Raw genomic sequence first — 18,369 nt, forward strand, 5'->3', positions numbered from 1 at the left:
TAGTTTTGCTTTGGATAAAAAGTTGGTGATATCAGAAATTGCACTGTCTCTGTTGAGTAATGGTGTATATCTTGTGAATGGTAAAAATTAAATCCAAAGACACGATGAAATGTCTGGAGAGTAGATATTGGACCCATTTTGTAAGCAGAGAAAAAAAAAGTTTTTTTCTAAAAGTTATACTTCTAATCAGGTACCTAAAATAAAAATCAAATACAGGATTAATAAAGTTATTTATGTGAAAAACTGTCATTGGTCCTTTGCCTATGGAAGCTATCACCAGTCCAATACAAAACTAGTTATCTGTGAATGCCATATTATCAAATGATCATGAGTATCAAATACTGGCTTTCAATGCTTATTTATTCCTGTCATTTATTCAGTAACTAAAAGACGTACTATTTTGTACCATTTTGTCTATTATTCTTTACACCATTTTTGGACAGTAGTTTAATATATTCTTGTTTTATAGAACTGTTCAACCCTTCAAAGACCAGCAGTGCTGATCACACTGCCTGTGTCAACAACTAAGTTATTCTAATTTTAACATATTATACTGTTCGGAAAGTATCTTTGGAAAAAGAGCAGCATTTAATGAAACAGCAGCTGAACTGACACCTAATAAGTAAATTTTTACTAAATTCTGAACACTCCATGAAATCTATGATATGGTGAAAATAACAGACTATACATATTTTATGTAAATGAGTAGGAAAAGCTATGTTGACAAATGGAAAACAAGCAACAAAGCATTTATGTTCCTGGTAAATATTTTCTGAAATTAAGATTTAACCTTAAATTATAGAGCTTACTTTGGAAAAGGATTGTTATGAGTCAAATTGTGTCTCCTCAAAGTTTATATGTTGAAGTGCTAATCTCAGGTATCTCAGAATGTGACCATATTTGGAAATAGGATCATTTCAGATATAATTAGTTAAGATGAGGTCATACTGGAATAGGGTGGGCCCCTAATCCAATATGACTGGTGTCCTTACAAAAGGGGGATATTTGGACACAGATGGGTAGAACACCATGCGCACATGAAGGCAGAAACCTAGGTGATGCATCTACAAACCAAAGAAAGCCAAAGATTGCCAGCAAGCCATCAGAAGCTAGGAGAGGGGCACGGAACAGACCCTTCCTCACAGTCCTCAGAAGGAACTAACCCTGCTGATTATCTTGATCTCAGTGTTCTAGTCTCCAGACAGTGAGACAATAAAATTCTATTGTTTAAGCCACCCAGTTTGTGATACTCTGATATTAGGAAATTAATAAAGGGGTGGTGGTTATTTGAGTTACACCCAGTTGCCTGGAAAATGAGGAAAGAGTTGTGTGTAAAGGTGGCAGGAGATATCTGGTAAATTGACATTTTAGTCATAATAACTACCCTTGCAATCATTGCTGCACTGCGTATCTGCAAAAGGCTCTCTGTTATGATTAAACAGTGACAGGGCTGGGGCAGCCTTCCTTTCTACCAGTGGCTCAGGAGCCTGTTAAGAAGCTTACAGGAACAAGAGGAGAGCTCTCTGATTCACCTCTGTGTCTTCGCCCAGGTTCTCTTCCATACTTGTTGCCTGACTACTTTAAGACTCAACCTTCCCGGAACATGTCAAGGCTGAATTCGTTTTATAGATTCACAGAAAAAGAGACACCTATCTGCACATCTTCATCATTACCCTTCTCACATTGTAATACTGTAAATCTCTGCTCATGACTCTGCCTCTGCCGCCACTGTATTAGCGCCTTGCCAATAGTCTAGTACCTTGCACACTTCAACAAATACCCATTGAATGTTTCTCAAACATTTTTTAATCACCCTATTCTCCCAGTGGTCCACATTATACTTGTCCCTTGAGATAGATACCAACTAAAATATAAAAGCAACACTTTTAGGGTAGAAGAAAACTGTTGAAGGAAAAAAAACCCTAAAAACATTTCTTAGACTAAAATTAAAAAGAAAAATAATACTTGAAAGGCCATAAATCTTAACATCACCTTAAGTCTTAACAAGTTTAGAAGTGAATTTTTATTCACTTCTAGAGGCAAGGAGAACTATATTTAACACATTAATAAGTTGAATCAGGCCACATGAATCTAAATATATAGTACAGCTAAAGTCTCCAGTGACCCACACAGACCAGAATTGCTCTTGTTGGGACTAAAAGGCCCATAACAAGTTTTAAAGGCTTGAAATATTTAGAATAGTTTTGTGACAATCAAGCAAGTATTTTCTGATTTGTACAATCTCTGAAGAAAATCAAACTGCTTTACCAAGATGCTGGTCTTTGCTTGGTATTAGACTTTTCTAACACCTCCCAAAATATTCCCCAGGATCTGATTCTGATGAGTCATTCTTTGACTAAAGCCAATAAAAGAATACATTACTGGATGACACAAAAATCTCATCATCTTGAGCCTGAAGATCGTCTTTGTACCATAAATCACTTTCAAACAATTTTTCTGACGTCAAATAAAGGTACATGCAAATATGTAAGGTGGGGACAGGTGTTTGCTGACTTTGCATGTTGAGTTTGAGTAGTGGGTAGGTTCAGCATTAAGAATAGCCATTCTAATTCAGGAGTCACTTCAAATCTATGTTCAGCGCAAGCATTGCTGAGGGCAAAAAAAAAGTTTAATCATTGTGTAAATGAGCGCAGTAGGGAAGAATAGACATTGTAATTCCTTCCACATAACATCTTGCAGGCTTGCTGGAGTCTCTGATAAGCACTGTATCTGTATACTATTTTTCATTGGCCCTTTTGAACTTTGGTTTCATTATTTTGCTTGTGGTCATTATTTTGAGTTGACTGGATAGACCATAGAGTCATCAAAACCATATATCTAAAAAAAAAAAAAAAAAAAAAACCATATATCTGTGCATGATTTCTGGAGGTCACCTAGTCTAGTGCCCAGCCTCGAGGTATGGTTACTGGTGAACTACTCAAGCCAAATCAGTGTCTATCTGACTCTTTCTAAAGAATTTTCAGAAACAGCCTCCAAAATCCTGTTGTGCAGGCAATTGCATATTCTCTTATATTTAGCTTTAACCTCCTCTCCATCAGAGGCTGATTTCAACTTGAATAGTACTCTATAAAGAACAATGCACTCTAGGAAATAAGCATGATTCACTTATCCTGAGGGACTTCGAGAGAAACCACAGGATAGTCTCTGGACAGTCAAAATAATTTTTTATGAAGTCCTTTTCAAAAAAATGTGCATACTTTTCTCAAGTATGTGCCCTCAAGGACCTGTATCCTTACAGAAACTGTTTACTCTTTACAGAGAAGCCAACCATGTTTAGGGATCTTATTTCTCAGCCCAAACCAATTAGAAGAATAAAGAAGAGGGAAAGGGGAGTTGAAGATGCTATGTATATGCTGACTACAACAAGCAATACAATCACTGGAGAGCAAAGAAAGAGAATGTAAAAAATAACTACAAAATTCGAAAAGCACAACAGCCTGGAACCACTGAAGTGTCAGGACAATCAGCCCAATGACACCTGAGGCATTACTGTATTATTACATCACCATATAATAAGGGTAGGGTTGCCAGATTAACAAATAAAAATATAAGATGCCCAGTTCAATCTGAATTTTATAAACAAGGAATGATTTGTTAGTACAAGTATGTCTCAAACATTGCCTGTGTTTATCTGAAATTCTAGTTTTACTAGGTATCCAGTATTTTTATCTGGCAACCCTAAATAAGACAGGGACCCCAAAGTCATAAGTAAACTGCGCTTAGTATACAGTTCAAAAACTGTGTAACTAATACGATATTAGAAAACTTTTCATTGATAGTATTTAAGATTAAGAAAATCAAAACTTTCAGTTGTCTGGAAAGTTAATTAATGTGATATACTTTGAACCATGCATGTTCTATTCTTTGCAGAGTGCCAGGCATAAAATAAAGACTTAGCATTGGATGAGGAGTGAAAAGCTTAACACACCATCTCCCCATTGGAGAGCCCTGAAGGTTGTCCCTAGCCCCACCTGATTGTATAGTTTTAGAGTTCCTTCACACCTTCTCCTGCAGGTGTCAGTTCTGTTGTCTTGTTTGAGTCCAAGCCTGACTCAGAGGTGGTGTCACTGTCCGTGTCGGGCTCCCATGCCCTCTTGTGCCTGTTTTCCTGGGCTTCCGTGATGCCACCGTGTACCTTCCCTGATGTGGCTTTTCAGGAGAATGAGATGATGCCTACACTTCCCTGATATTTTGGGCTTCCTCGGCAAGCCCGTTGATATACGGGGCAGTCAGGTGTGTGGTGTAAAGGAAATGAAGAAACAGGCCCCACTCTTCCTCCCAGGAGCAGCTTTTCCAACCCCACACGCTGATAACAAGCATCAATCTGGGACCAATGATTGGTCACTTGCAGCCCTCCTGGCCTATATCAAGGGCTTCACTTGATGCCCAAGAAACTGCTAGATTTCATCTGAAAGTTGTGTCCCACAGTTAGTTATTCTTTGTGGTCTGATTAGTCCAAGAAATCATCCCTGTGTGAAAGGAGATAATCTGCACTCTTAGCAGGACTTGCCTCTGAGCAGTGGAACACGGTCTGTGGGAACCAGATGAACAAGACGTGGTTCCCACCCTTGAGGAAGCTTACTTCCTACTTTATATGATTGTCTGAAGATACTTTTACAAGAATCTCCTTTATCATAATTATTTGAAAAATAAAATATAATTTTATGGAAATAATCTCATCTCAGTGATCATCAATTGGAAAAAGCCCATACATCCCAAAACAGTGCCTAGCACATGGTAAACCCTTAGTGAGTGATGGCTGCTATCATCATGCTAAGTCAAACTACAAAATTTCCCCAAGCTGGAAGTAGTGAAAGAATATAGAGTATTTTCTTGTCCATTATTCTGCACAGAGGCCAATCACAGCTGCTGGGGTCTAGTTTCTGAGACAACCTCTCCCCTCTCCTCTATCCCCTGCCACTAGGAAGGAACTAGACAAGATCTAGGTTCCAAATTGGTGTTGTTGAGTTACAGGGTGTACCTCACTTTAATCTCACTTAGAAACGTGAGTTAGAGCCTAGGTTGGCAATATTTGGGGGAATAAAAGTATTATTTACAGGGATCCCACCATTGGCCCAGGTGCTTTCTCAGTTCATCCTAAATAAAAATTCAAGGCAGTAGTGTTAATCCCATGTTACTCTTGAACCTGTGACTCATGCCTAAGGTCACACTGTCTTAAATGGGTCAGAGTTGGGACTCTCACCCAAGTGTGTGAGATCCCAACGGTGTGTTCTTGTACGCCGCACTGTTGACTAGGGCAGTGAAGAAACCTGGAGAGAAAGAGATGGATTAATTTAAATTTTACAAAACATCATAATGGAAATAAGTAGCAAGTGGTCAATCAAAAAAAAGTGTTCTTTTTAAGAACAGTGTGAGCGTGTGTTCCAGAAGACACAGAAGAATGTATCCTATGACTGCTTCACTGTGTTTTGTTTCCCCATGGAATCTGATCCTTGAGTACCAAGCTTTGAGATGATTGATTGTTGTGGTATCGTGTTTCTGTTCTAAGGCAATTGTGAGACCCCAGGGAGTATTATGGAATCATGTGTGGCCTACATGACTTATTTTCCTTTCCTAAGAAGATCTTTCATCATGTCTCCAGAACAGCTAGCTACAGATCCCTAAAAATCATTCCTAAATAATATTAACCACATCTTCTACTTCATTTGCTGAGAAGAAGCTAAAGAGAAGTTCAGGTTCCTTTCATTCCTCTTGGTTGCTTGCTGCTTAAAATGTGGCCCAAGGATGAGAAGTTTGGCGTCACCTGGGCACACACCTGGAGCTACTACTGCATGAAAATCTGCATTTTAACAAGCTCCCCCAGGTGATTCACGGGCACATTAAATTTGAGAAGCTCTGCTCTAGTTCACTTAGCTTCTCCCTGGCAGGTGTGCTAAAAACACTATGCCATGGTCCTCAGGTGTGTGCCGGGCCCTCCATGAAGTCACAGTGAAACTAAGATAACTAAGACATGGCCCCTGTGATAAAGAGAAAACAGAATAAAAGAAGGGGGTCCAGGCAATCTAAAAATGCTCACCTGGATCAATGAAAGTTCCTGGATCTAAGTGACTTTCTGCTCTGTGAAATAATGGAGTTCAGAATGACTTTCAATGGAGACAACACACTTGAAGGTTGTGTTTGCTTTTCAAGAGATCATAATCCAGGAAAGTAGTGAGAAGAAAAACAAAAGGTGCATACATCTCTCATGCTGCTAAACTGTTCCTTCTGTCCTCAGTAACCACCCCTCTACAGCACTCCAGCAGAGATGTAAGACTGCTAAGCTTCTTAGAATCTACTCACTTAAACGTTTATTGAGTGATTTCCATACGCCCATCTCAGTGCCAGCTGCTCCAGTTACAGGTGAAAACTATGTGACCCCAGCGCTCATGGAGCTCATAGGTGTGTGTAGACAATTATTACCCAAGTCTGTGACTGTGAACAAAGGCTGTGGCTTGCAGTTTGAGAGGAAAGGACTAATTCTGTCCCAGTTTTCTTTCCTCTATAAATTTGATAACATTACTTTCATGGCCTGAGTGTTCCCCTCAAGAATTTTTTTTAGCACCTGAGATGCAAGTGTATGAGTAGGAGACAGCTACTTTCTTCAGAAGTGGAAATGGTCTTGATAAAAAACTGAAGCATCATCTATCATCCAACAATATATCTTCTAAAATTAGGTAACTCATCATTCTAGCGTTTTCTTTCCTATCACTTCTACTCAAAGGTGGTCAATGGGTTTGTTCCCAGCCACAAAGATAAGTATAAAAATTGACAATGATGGCTTAGAAACTTTTAGAGCAATTTGACATTGTCACAACATGCAAGGGCATCACCAGAGGACCAGTCTTGTTGAACAGGGTGCTGTAGACAGGATGTTTGTCCCCCCTCTCCACACACACAAAATTCATATGTTAAAACCTAATTCCCAGTGTGATGGTATTTGGCAGTGAGGCCTTTGGGATGTCGTTAGGTCATGAGGGTGGAGCCCTCATGAATTGGATTAGTGCCCTTATAAAAGAGACCTAGAGAGCTCCCTTGCCCCTCCTGCCATGTGAGGACCCAGAGAGAAGGCAGTGTCTATGAAATAGAAGTGAACCCTCTACTGGTGCCTTGATCTTGGACTTACCAGCCTCCAGAACTGTGAGAAATAAATGTTTGTTGTTTTTAAGCCTTCCAGCTTATGGTATTTTGTTATAGCAGCCTGAACAAACTAAGATACAGGGTATAGTTCAGGCATTGAACTGGAATGTCTGAGTCACATGTGACACAACTTCCTACTAGCCATCCCAATACATCTGTGATATTTTAAGGTTAATTTGTCAACTGTAACCCCAAAGTGTATAAAATCCAGAATTCATCTTGTTCACTTGTTTAGCAAAGATAATTTAAATTTAACTATAACTTTAAGAGATCAGTTTTGGAACTGACTACTGATGAAGGATTGAAAATGAATGTTGAATATACAACATCATGTGCTTCATTTTAGATAAAAGTAGAAGATGAATATCCAGAGCTTGCAGAAATGGCTTTAAATTCTCTTTTTCCTTTCTCATCTACCTACCTCTGTGAGACTGGTTTCTCTACTATGAATGTTATTAAAACAAACATAGAAACTGTTTAGATATACACCATCCCTTCTTTGTAGCGCTTTCATCTATTTAGCCTAGATTAGACAAATTAACAAGCAAAAAGCAAGCTCACCTAGCGCACAAAAAACTTTAAATAATAATATACAAAATGTTTGTTTCAAGTACGCATATCAGCATTTAACATGGAGAATTGCTGTTTCCCTCCTAACTTTTTGTTTCATCACAAATGTGGAATGACAAGAAAGTACCGAAGCAAAGCTATTAATTGCTTGTACTCAGGCTTTCAATGAACAGCGGACACATTTCTGCAATTTACTTTTTCCTATGCATTGTTCTCTGATTATTGAAATATATGTCTACTGAATCTAATAAAATATATGGGCTTGTATTTTATATCTTCTCTTTTTTATTTACTTTTTCTAATAATTCTTTTTTTGTTCTATATCCAAATGTATTGGTCCACCTGGATTGGAGGGGAAAATCTGGTCCTTCATTTCAGAGAGTTTGAGAAAAACTTCTCTATAGTAACCTGCATGTTAATGACTACTGTCAAACACAACTCAAGAAAAAGAAAGAAGGCTATTAACCCGTATGTATATAGTGTTGGCTACCTGCCAGGCATGTCCCATGTGCTTTACAAGTATTAACTCATCTGCTCTTATGTTATGAATTAGGTACTATTGTATCATTGTATTACTGTTGAGACTACTGAGGCACAGAGAGGTTGAGTCCCTTGCTCAAGGTCACACAGCTCTAAAGCAGGGCCTAGTTCCAGAGTCTGAGCTCTAATCCACAGAGAGATGTAACACAGGTGTCGTAGACATAGTCCTCCACCAAATAACTATGAGCTTACGTGAATCATTTAACTCATGAGGGAAAAGAAAAGGAAGAACTAGAAAAGATAACAGAAGCTGCAATGGAGAGTACTTCCCAGGTGCCAGGCATTGAGCTAAGTGCTTTCCATGCATGATCACAGTGTCTCCTGAGGGTGGGGCGCTGTAGGAAATGGTTTAGGTAGTACGGGAGATGACTTAGTGGTGTATGGGCAAGGCAGAAATCAAACTGCATCACATAATGAGAAAGCCATTCTTTCTTCAAGCCTCTGACTCCTTCTGCCCACATCTGGTGGAGTCTCTTTGGTGCAGGTCTTAAATGACTTTCTTACATTGGCTTATTTCCTTTTGTTCCAAAAGGAGAGCAGGCCGGAGCTGAACAATTTCTGTGGCAACAAGATCAGTTTTTATTTTCACTGCACCTTCGATTTAGGGCAAGTAATTCTCTGTTTATGATAAGGACATAAAATTTCCTTTCAAAATATATTTAAATTTCGAACAGGAGCTATGGAAAAATACAAAGAGGATAATAATATAGTTCTTACATGGACTTGGAAAAAATTATGATGAATGAAGTTTGGAAAATACCTTGTTATCTTTCAACAACCTGGTAAGGTATTGTTCTCCATTCATAGGTAGGAGACCTGAGGTTTGGAAAAGTTCAGTAACCTTCCAAAGGCTACTCTGTAGGAAGGTGAGGAGTTGGGATTCAAACCTAGAAGTGTCTGCCTCCAAAACTGCCTCCTTTACATGACAATCATGCTGGTTTCCTTGAGGACTGTCACTCAGAGGCTTCTGATTGTACTTCGCGTCTAAATCAACAGTTCTCACTGCGTGCGCCTTTCTGGTAGTCCTCCAGAAAGGTCCTCCTCTGGGTACTTTCATCGTAATCCTATGATGTTGTTCATCCCTTTCACTCTTGTTTGCTCATGAGTGTATAGGGAAGTTTTCCAGAGGCTACATGACATGTGCTATCACAACACACTGAATGCAGAAGCAGATATGAGAATCCAGCTGCCTTCAGTTAAGCCAGAAATTAAAAAGATTGACGAAAAAGTAAATAATGGCATTCTTCTCATGGAATCTTCTTCATTTGTTGGCTTGTTTTAGAAAATACAGTTATTTTTAAAAATGTGATTTATGTTAACATGTGGTGGGTTTATTGTTATTTTTAAGTAAATAAATATTTTACACATTTATCCATCTTAATTTTGAGTACATTAAACATCAATATGTATAGCCCATAGAAACAAGTTCTTTGGGGTCATCAAGAGTTGTATAAAGGAGTCTTAAGGTGGAAAATATGTGATGGGATAATATTTTTAAATATTAACGGAAGAACTTTTTTCTCCTAATATTTCCACCCTTCCTTTCCTCCCCTTTCCCTTTAAGTAGGTAACCCCTGTGATTCATTGCTTCAGCAGGGGGACATTACCGAATGGAAAGCAGAAATAGGGTCTAGCTTTTGTGTTTCCCAAAAGCCTAAACCTAATAGGGAAGTTATGCTAGGTGCTTTGAAATAGGAATATCAAAACACAGCAAGCGGGGCTTCCCTGGTGGTGCAGTGGGTAAGAATACGCCTGCCAATGCAGGGGACATGGGTTCGAGCCCTGGTCCGGGAAGATCCCACATGCCGCGGAGCAACTAAGCCCGTGTGCCACAACTACTGAGCCTGTGCTCTACAGCCCGCGATCTAGAGCCCGCGAGCCACAATTACTGAGCCCAAGTGCTGCAACTACTGAAGCCCGTGTGCCTAGGGCCCGTGCTCTGCAACAAGAGAAGCCACTGCAATGAGAACCCACGCACCGCAACGAAGACCCAATGCAGCCAAAAATAAATAAAATTAAAAAGAAAAATACAGCAAGTGCCACCGAGAAAAAATATAGCAATGTTGAGAAAGGGCAGTTTTCCCAGGGCTAGACAAATATTTCTCACCTCTTGAGGGTGGGTGTGGGGAAGAACAAAGACAGAAGAGAGATTAGGAGAACAGAAAGAAGACTGGGCTGAAGGGGCCAGGAAGACAGAAACTAGGCACTGCTCAGCCACAGTGGAGCCTCTTCCATTGTTCTGGAGCCACGTGGGACCGGGGAAGTGTCACTGCCTAAATTCAGTGTCTTTGAGAGCCAGCTGCCCCACCCCCACCCCTATGACGGTCCGCAGGAGTGACACATTCTGATTCACCCAACCTGGTCACCCACACCCTGAAAACGTCCCTGGACCATCAGAAGCCCAAGGGGGGGGGGTGTGGTTGGGGCCCTGGATGCCTGGAGGGGTAGTGGTTGTGGGGATGAGAGGTAACAGCTCTGGACCCTGTAATTGGAAGTTCAGATTGGAATCGGCTGCAGATCACCCTGAGCTGGGGTAGCAGTTTTTACAAATATTAGGAGCATCGCACATACCTGTTGGCAGATAAGCAAATAAGGGACCGTGTGGTATTCTAGCAGAAGCTGCACACTGAGTGCAGTGTCCTTGGGTTCAGCCCACAGGTAAGTATTCTTGGTCCAGTACAGGGCATCTGCTTGGTCCAGTACAGATGCTCTTGGGAGGAGTCCACGAACCATCCAGGGCCCACTGTCCTTTCTCCCAGCCAGCCCCTGCACCCATCCACATTCCCTGCCTGGCCCCTGAGGACACCTGACTTTTCTGAGCCCTGCGATACAAAGTGGGTGATCTATAGTAGGACTCCTCAAGATGAAACCCTGAAACTACACAGAATCATGAGCCTCTGCATTTTTCTGAGGAGAGCGTCTTAGCTTTCACCAGCTCCACAGCAGATTCTCTGACACCTGTGTTGGAATCCTGGTTGCTGTTCACTGGCTGTGTGACCTTGAGCATGTCACTTAACCTGTCTGTGCCTCCGTTTCCTCTTCTGTGAAATGGGGGTGTTAATAGTATCTAACTCTTAGGGCTGATGTGAGGATAAATGAGCTTATACTACATATGAAGCGTTTGGAATGGCAAACCCTTCAGAGCTGTTGGCTGTCATTATTACAGGGGAGGTAGACCATGGGGGCAGGGGGTAGGGGGTAGAAACCCTGTGTCAGAGGGGCCAGCCTAGAGCAGAGAGGTGACTGAGGACACCTTGGGTGACCCCGGCCCATCTTGAGGATGTAGCCTGTGCAGCCCTCAGAACCCATTCATTCAGCAGACAGTCCAGTACACTGGAGACCAAGTCTTCTCTGCACATGACCAGAAAGGCTGCCGGCAGCTGGAATATGTGTGACTCTTGTCCTGGGAAAGATAAGGATCTGCAGGTGGCAGTCAGAGGTGCCTGGAGCCACGATCTCGGAGACCACGGTTCTGCCCTGGAGACCAATGCCGCTTTAGTTCTAGGCCCGAGACACCACGCTGGGCGGCCCAGGCAACAGAAGGCACAGCAGCGTCCGCCAGCAACTGGAATCCTGCTCCAGCACTTTCTAGCTGAGTGTTCTTGAGCAACTTACTGTAAACCTCCCTAAGCCATAGTTTCCTCTTTTGAGAAATTGAGCAATAATATATCCACTTTACCAATTCAATGACATAAGCAAGACACTTAGCAACTACGTAGCCACTGCTCAGGAAATGGAGCCATGGCTCTGGCAAGGTGTACAGTACTGAGGCAGGGCTCACGGGGGTCCAGGGGTCTAATCGGATGGGACTCCTTGAGGAACAAATCAAAAGACCACTACAGCGAGGACATATCTGACCCATTTGGGGGTCCTTTTTTGCTTCAGCTTCTCTTTAAGCTTGGGAATTTCTTAGGGCTCCTTTGGGCTTCTTAGGAACCATGAAAGGGGGAAATGAAGATGAGAATATTCTTTCAAAATTAACTCCTCCCCCCACCCAATATTCCCATGGTGAAGAATCTGTGGCACTCTTATAGTCACAGAAGTCCATTCCAACCAGCTTAAGAAGACAGAGCTTTACTCACAGGCTTGGAGAACAGGAAGTACTCAAGGCCACAGGCCCTCACCTGTGCTTCCAGGGAATGCCTGCTTCTTTCCTCTCTCTCTGCAGGTCTGCTTTCTCTTCTTGATGATGTAACCAGAATGACTGACCCAGCCCAGCTTTGCCTCATTTTGTAGTTTAAATGCAGCAGATCAGATGTTCCCTGTTCTCAGATCCAAGTTCCCAGGAGAGGAAATTTATTGGCCAGCTCCTGTAACATACTTGGACCTGCTGCTGTCAACCAAAAGTATGTACATATGGGGTGGGAGGGGGAGGAAACAGGAGTGGTACAGACACACAGGCTCAACCAGTTCATAAAAGAAGATCAAATGGCTAAGGAACACCCACCTGAAAAGATACTCATCTTCGCTAAAATTCAAAGAAATGCAGATTAGCCAATAATGTGACGTGCTCATTTTTTTCTTTTTGGACATCACATTGGCAATAATAAAAAATAAAGATAATTGCAGGAAACTTGTTAAAAGTATAAAGTGATATGACTTTTCTGGTTTGCTATTGAGCATTATGTTGTCATATTTTAAATGTACATAAGCTTTAACCCAGAACTTTTAGTTGTAAGAAATTACCCTAAAGAAATAATTAGAACATGCAAAGGCATATATGTATATAGATGTTTATTGCAATACTTTTAATATTTAAGAAAAACTTAGAGGATCATAGACGCCCTTCAATGGAGGGTAAAGATTATGGTACAAAGGAATACTACTGAGAGGCCATTATAAAAGATGAGATAGATTCATATGTAAGATGTACACGACAAGCTATTTAAAGTAAAAAAAAAAGCAAACCACAGAAAAGAGTAAATAATGTGATTCCATTTTTGTCAAACATGCAGTATATAGTACATACTGTACATACTATCTTAGAAATACGTATGCATACACTCTATATGTATTTGTGTATGTGTGTATACATAATATATAACAATTACACAGTATATGTTGTATAACAGTTACACATTGTATATACACACATTTATAGATATCTGTAAGGATAGATATAAAACTAATAATTTTGGCCATCTCTGGGAATAAATAGAATTATGGAAAGTTTTCACTTCTTGCTTTCTCCATTTTTATATTATTGAACTTTTTAAAAACAAGCTTGAATTATCTTAATAACTGGATGAAAAAAACTAGTAAGAGATTCCATTTCTGGGGGGAAAGAGAGTACAGATTTTATATATAAAAGAGAAATATTATATATAAAAGAGAAATATATATAAAAGAGAAATATATAAAAGAGAAAAGAGAAATATATAAAAGAGAAAAAAAAGATTTTATATATAAAAGAGTACAGATTTTATATATAAAAGAGAAATATTATATATAAAAGAGATTTTATATATAAAAGAGAAAAGAGAAATCTTTTGATTTGTAGTGGTCTTTTGATTTGCTATTTTAAAATTAAAGAAGGACAACAAAAATCCATTTTCCCTGTGACAGATAGGCATAGGAGGTGGCAAGGGCTTTCTAGGGTGGAAAGGATAAAAGTCAGTTTCTCCTGGTACCACAGAGTACATGAGGTCTGTCCTACTGGAAGAATTTGGCTAACCCACAACCCAAAGGGCCTTCCCCCTTCTGCTGTAGATGAATGAATGAACTTAACTGAATTGCACACTTCAGCTCAAATCTAGAGATAATATGTTTATATATTTACATATGAAAAGAGGAGGCAGGTAGTAAATGATGAGAGTTGAGGTATGCAGCCAAGTGAGGGGTCGGATATAGTAAGAACCAGAAGCCAACCTGGGAAAAGTGAAGATGGCCTGGTTCAATTCCAGAGATGGGTTTGTGTGGGTGCCTGGGGCCTTTTTAAAGGAAATTGAATAGGTGGGGGAATTGAAACTCTCACTGGGATTATTATTATTTTTTAAGTGTTTCCCTTCGTATCCTTCCTTTCTTGATAGAAACATGCTAAATATTTTAAAAAATCCCCCAGAAAAAGAAAAAAATCAATAAAAGGTCCCATTGTGCAGAGGGGGGAAGGATAAATTAGAAGTTTGGGATTAATATATATACACTACTATATTAAAATAAATAACCAACAAGGACCTACTGTATAGCACAGGGAACTATACTCAATATCTTGTAATAATCTATTATGGAAGAGAATATAAAAAAATAATATATATATATATACACACATATATATTTGAATCACTTTGTGTACACCTGAAACTAATACAACATTGTAAGTCAACTCTATTTCAATAAAAAATTTAAAAAATCCAACAGAAAAAAATAAATAAATATAAAAGAGCCCATTGTAATTTCTTTTAATACCATAGTAGAGTTCAATGGGGGAAAAAATTAATCTTGCTGTGTAGGCCACTTTACAAGAATGCCTCAAGTTCACACATAGCAGGAGAGTTGTGTTCATTTGGCATAGATAGAAAGCAATTTCAATTAGCACAGTCTTTTGTCTTTGTAGTAGGCAGTTCACTAATAAGGCATTTTAGAGCATTGTTCACCAACAGCATTAGAAGTGAGTGAATTTCACCATATTACTTTTTCAGACCTCTAACACCTTGGCAGGCAGACTCTTGTAGAATAAGACCTGTTTCTCCTTTTCTTTTAGAATTCCACTCTAAGCAAGAAACATTTGCTTAATGCCTACCTAGGGACTTCAACATTGCTAGTGCATATAATGGCTTTCCAAAAATGTTTACGGTAATGGGCATTTGGGGGATAATATACCACTGGCCATACTGCCAAGACAGCTTTTTGAATGATTGTTCATATAAAGCCTGCCAAATTGCTGATATTAGCATTGGTCATTCCTTGCATTACGAGATTCTGAAGATGAAAATAATAACTGGAGACAGACAGCAAGAGCTGACAGGTCATCTTTCTCAGCTCCCTCAGGTTAGATAGGAGGAAATGAGTCTCTGAGAGAGCAGGGTGTTGTCTAGTTTCATGACTAAGAAGTGGCAGAGATTTTTTTTTTGTTCCAAATCCTATGCTCTTTTTTATTATCACTCGGCATGTTGCTCTCAGACCCAAGTCTGTCTCAGAAATGCCAAACGTTCTCTTCTCCCTACCCACATTGCACCTTGGAGACTCTGCCCCACTCATCACCCTGGGAGGGTTACACTACCTACCATGTGACTGTGCCCCATCAGTCTCAGTGACTGACCCAGGGATAGATATCTGACCTCAGCTGGGCTGAGCAGATACCCTCCCAAGAATTTGGAATAGGGATAAAGAGGCTGAGTCATTGAGCTGTGCGGAGCCAAGCTGCAAGGTCATGGCCAGCTGGTCTGTCACAGCAGCCACAAACCTCATACTAGTGAGGGAGGGGAAGCTGAGAAATCATGAGTCAGCAGAAAAAGTCCATCTGCAGAAGGATGGGGCAGATGTCCCAAGACAAACAGAGACACAATGTACCTCCAAAGGTAGAGGAGAGACAGAGGGAGAAAAAAATCTGCATAATCCCCTTTTGGTCCCATAACACCCAGCTTTATCTCCTGCACTGCTTATTGTAACCCTGTAATAAACTCTGCCTTTCAATCAATCCTCTTTTGATTTGAGCTAAGTGGAATTCTGTTCTTTGCATCTAAATTTTTCTGAAGACACTCCAATTCATATTGAATAAATTTTTGGGTGAAAAGACTGCTCTGTTTTTTATGAAGATTATGGAAATTGAAGTCTTATCTCAAAACCCACAACAGAATGATTGGTTTTCTGCATTCTCTTCCCTAATTATCCAGACCCCTGGAGACCAAGCTTTCCAGGTGAATAATTTCCAGAATTTCTGATGGGAGTTAGCCCAACTTTGGGTCTTCCCTCAAAGTATGCTAGAGTTATTCTGTCCAGAGATAGAGATCTTACTGGGGTCTGTAGCTGCCACTTTGGGAATATATGTCAGGACTTCCTAGAGTATTTCCATTTAAAGTTTCTAAGGCTTCAGCTTGCTTTCTCATAAAAGCTCTGTTCCTTTGGATGTACTTGTGGCTTAACATTGACCCAGCTGGGAGGTGGCCATATCCATGAGAAGTTCAGGTACTATTCCTGTGTTCATTTCAAATAATGGAAAGAGCCTTTTGAAAAATTCTACTTACTCTTCTAAAATTCTTAGAATTAATCTAAGTATAAAATAATGGAGAAATGATTGAGTAAATTAGGGTTCATCAGCTGATGGACTACTATACAGATATTTAAAACAAGATAACTACCAAGATTAAACACCATGGAAAGATATTTATGATTCAGAGAATAAGGGAAAAGAGAAGAATCCAAAGTTGTAAGTATTGACCATGCAAAAATAGGTTCACGAAAAAGACATGTTTCTTGATAGTTCTCAAGAAGGTAATTGAGGTAGCCCCAAACAATCCCTAGATCTTGGTATGTAAGATAAAAATCTATAGGGCATCTGCCTTAGATGATTTTGGATGAGTCTTAGGAAAATGGAACAATTAGGGGATTTCTCAGCAGTACCACTGCCAGTTTTCCCTGGGCACTTATATCAGTGTTTATTTGAATGGCTTCCATGAGGGTATTTTACTTACCCTAACTCAGAGGCTCACGATTTGAGAGATCGACAGAGGCTTCAATGTATTATAGTCTTGCTTTGTAGAAATTATTGGGTGGAATTTTTCTGTGAGTAAATGGGGCAGTAGAAATCCCTGCTTACCACTACCTTCCACCCCGACTTTGCCATTTGGCATCTGTCCACTTGTCTTTATTTTAACTATTCTAGCTTATGGTTCAATAAAAGATCATAAAGCAATACTATGCCCACAGATTGAGCCCCACAAATAGCATTCACAAATCTCTCCTCTAGAAAATATTACCAAAAATGCCTCAGAATTCTATACATACAAAATTCCCTTTGCTTTTTTGGTCTGTGTTATGATTTGCAGGGGAAACGGTTTTGCTCCTGTATAGTGAATTCCTATAACCTTTTCCAAATTTATCAAAGGATAAAGAAAGGAGAGACTGGTGCATGTGAGGAGGGACATCCAGCCATGTTCTGAGGGAAGGATTTCACCAGCTGCTAAAGTGGCCCAAAAGAATTTAAAGGGAAGAGACATTCCAAGGAAGGCATAAGCCCTCTAGTTGAATTCATGCTAAAGATGCACTCTAGTGAGATCTGACTGTTGAAAAAGTATCTTAGGGTCTCAGTATTCCTCTTCTAGTTGAATCCTAGAGGAGAAAGGAGGCTTATTTTGAGGATGTGGTAGGAAGGAACGCAAGCTACATGAGAAGGGATAGCAGGAGATGTAGGGAGAAACGTGACTCAAGATGTACGTGGGGATAGTTTGACTTCCAGGGAGAAGTGATTCTTTCATCAGTGCCTGTTTCCATCACTGCAATGCAATATCTACCCTCTCATATTTTCTGGCAGCCAATATTTCCAAACATCTGCAGGGATATATACAAATACTCATTTAAAATATTGAACCATGCAAAAATTAAACATCATGTTTTAATGTATATGAAATACAGTAGCATTTTAGCAGTGGTTATATTGAAAGTGTAGAGTGAAAAAGAGAGGTAATGAAGAAAAGGATACTGAATATATCCAATTATTTTTGTAGGGTATAAAACGTCTCATAGTACATGTAGGGTTAACCTGAAACCTTAAAGCATGTTAATTGTAAAGCTCAAATAGTTCTGAGATAAGATATGATTTTGGTTTAGTCCATAAAATAAACTTTGAGTCTGGGGGCCAAGAAAGGATTTTCTCAGATATTGTGTTTCCTTTTTCCTTTTTCTTATTTTTATCAAAAAAGTATAAGGATAAAGTACAAAATGTATGAAAGATGAAAACTTTCTTGCGCCTTTCTGATGACAAAAAGGTGAGTCATTTGCTCAAAGCCAGCCCAGAAATTTTCTCTCATGCATCGTTGAATAAGAAGCCTCAGCTGGGCACCCCTCCAGCTGGTAAGAGGATCTCTGTGTCGTATGATGCAAAGGGGAGGGGCTGAACCTGCAGCCCTCCGTCTCCCCTTCCCTCTGGTTTCTGGCAGCCTTTCT

The sequence above is a fragment of the Globicephala melas genome, chromosome 14 (assembly GCF_963455315.2).
Source record: "Globicephala melas chromosome 14, mGloMel1.2, whole genome shotgun sequence".
NCBI lineage: Eukaryota > Metazoa > Chordata > Mammalia > Artiodactyla > Delphinidae > Globicephala > Globicephala melas.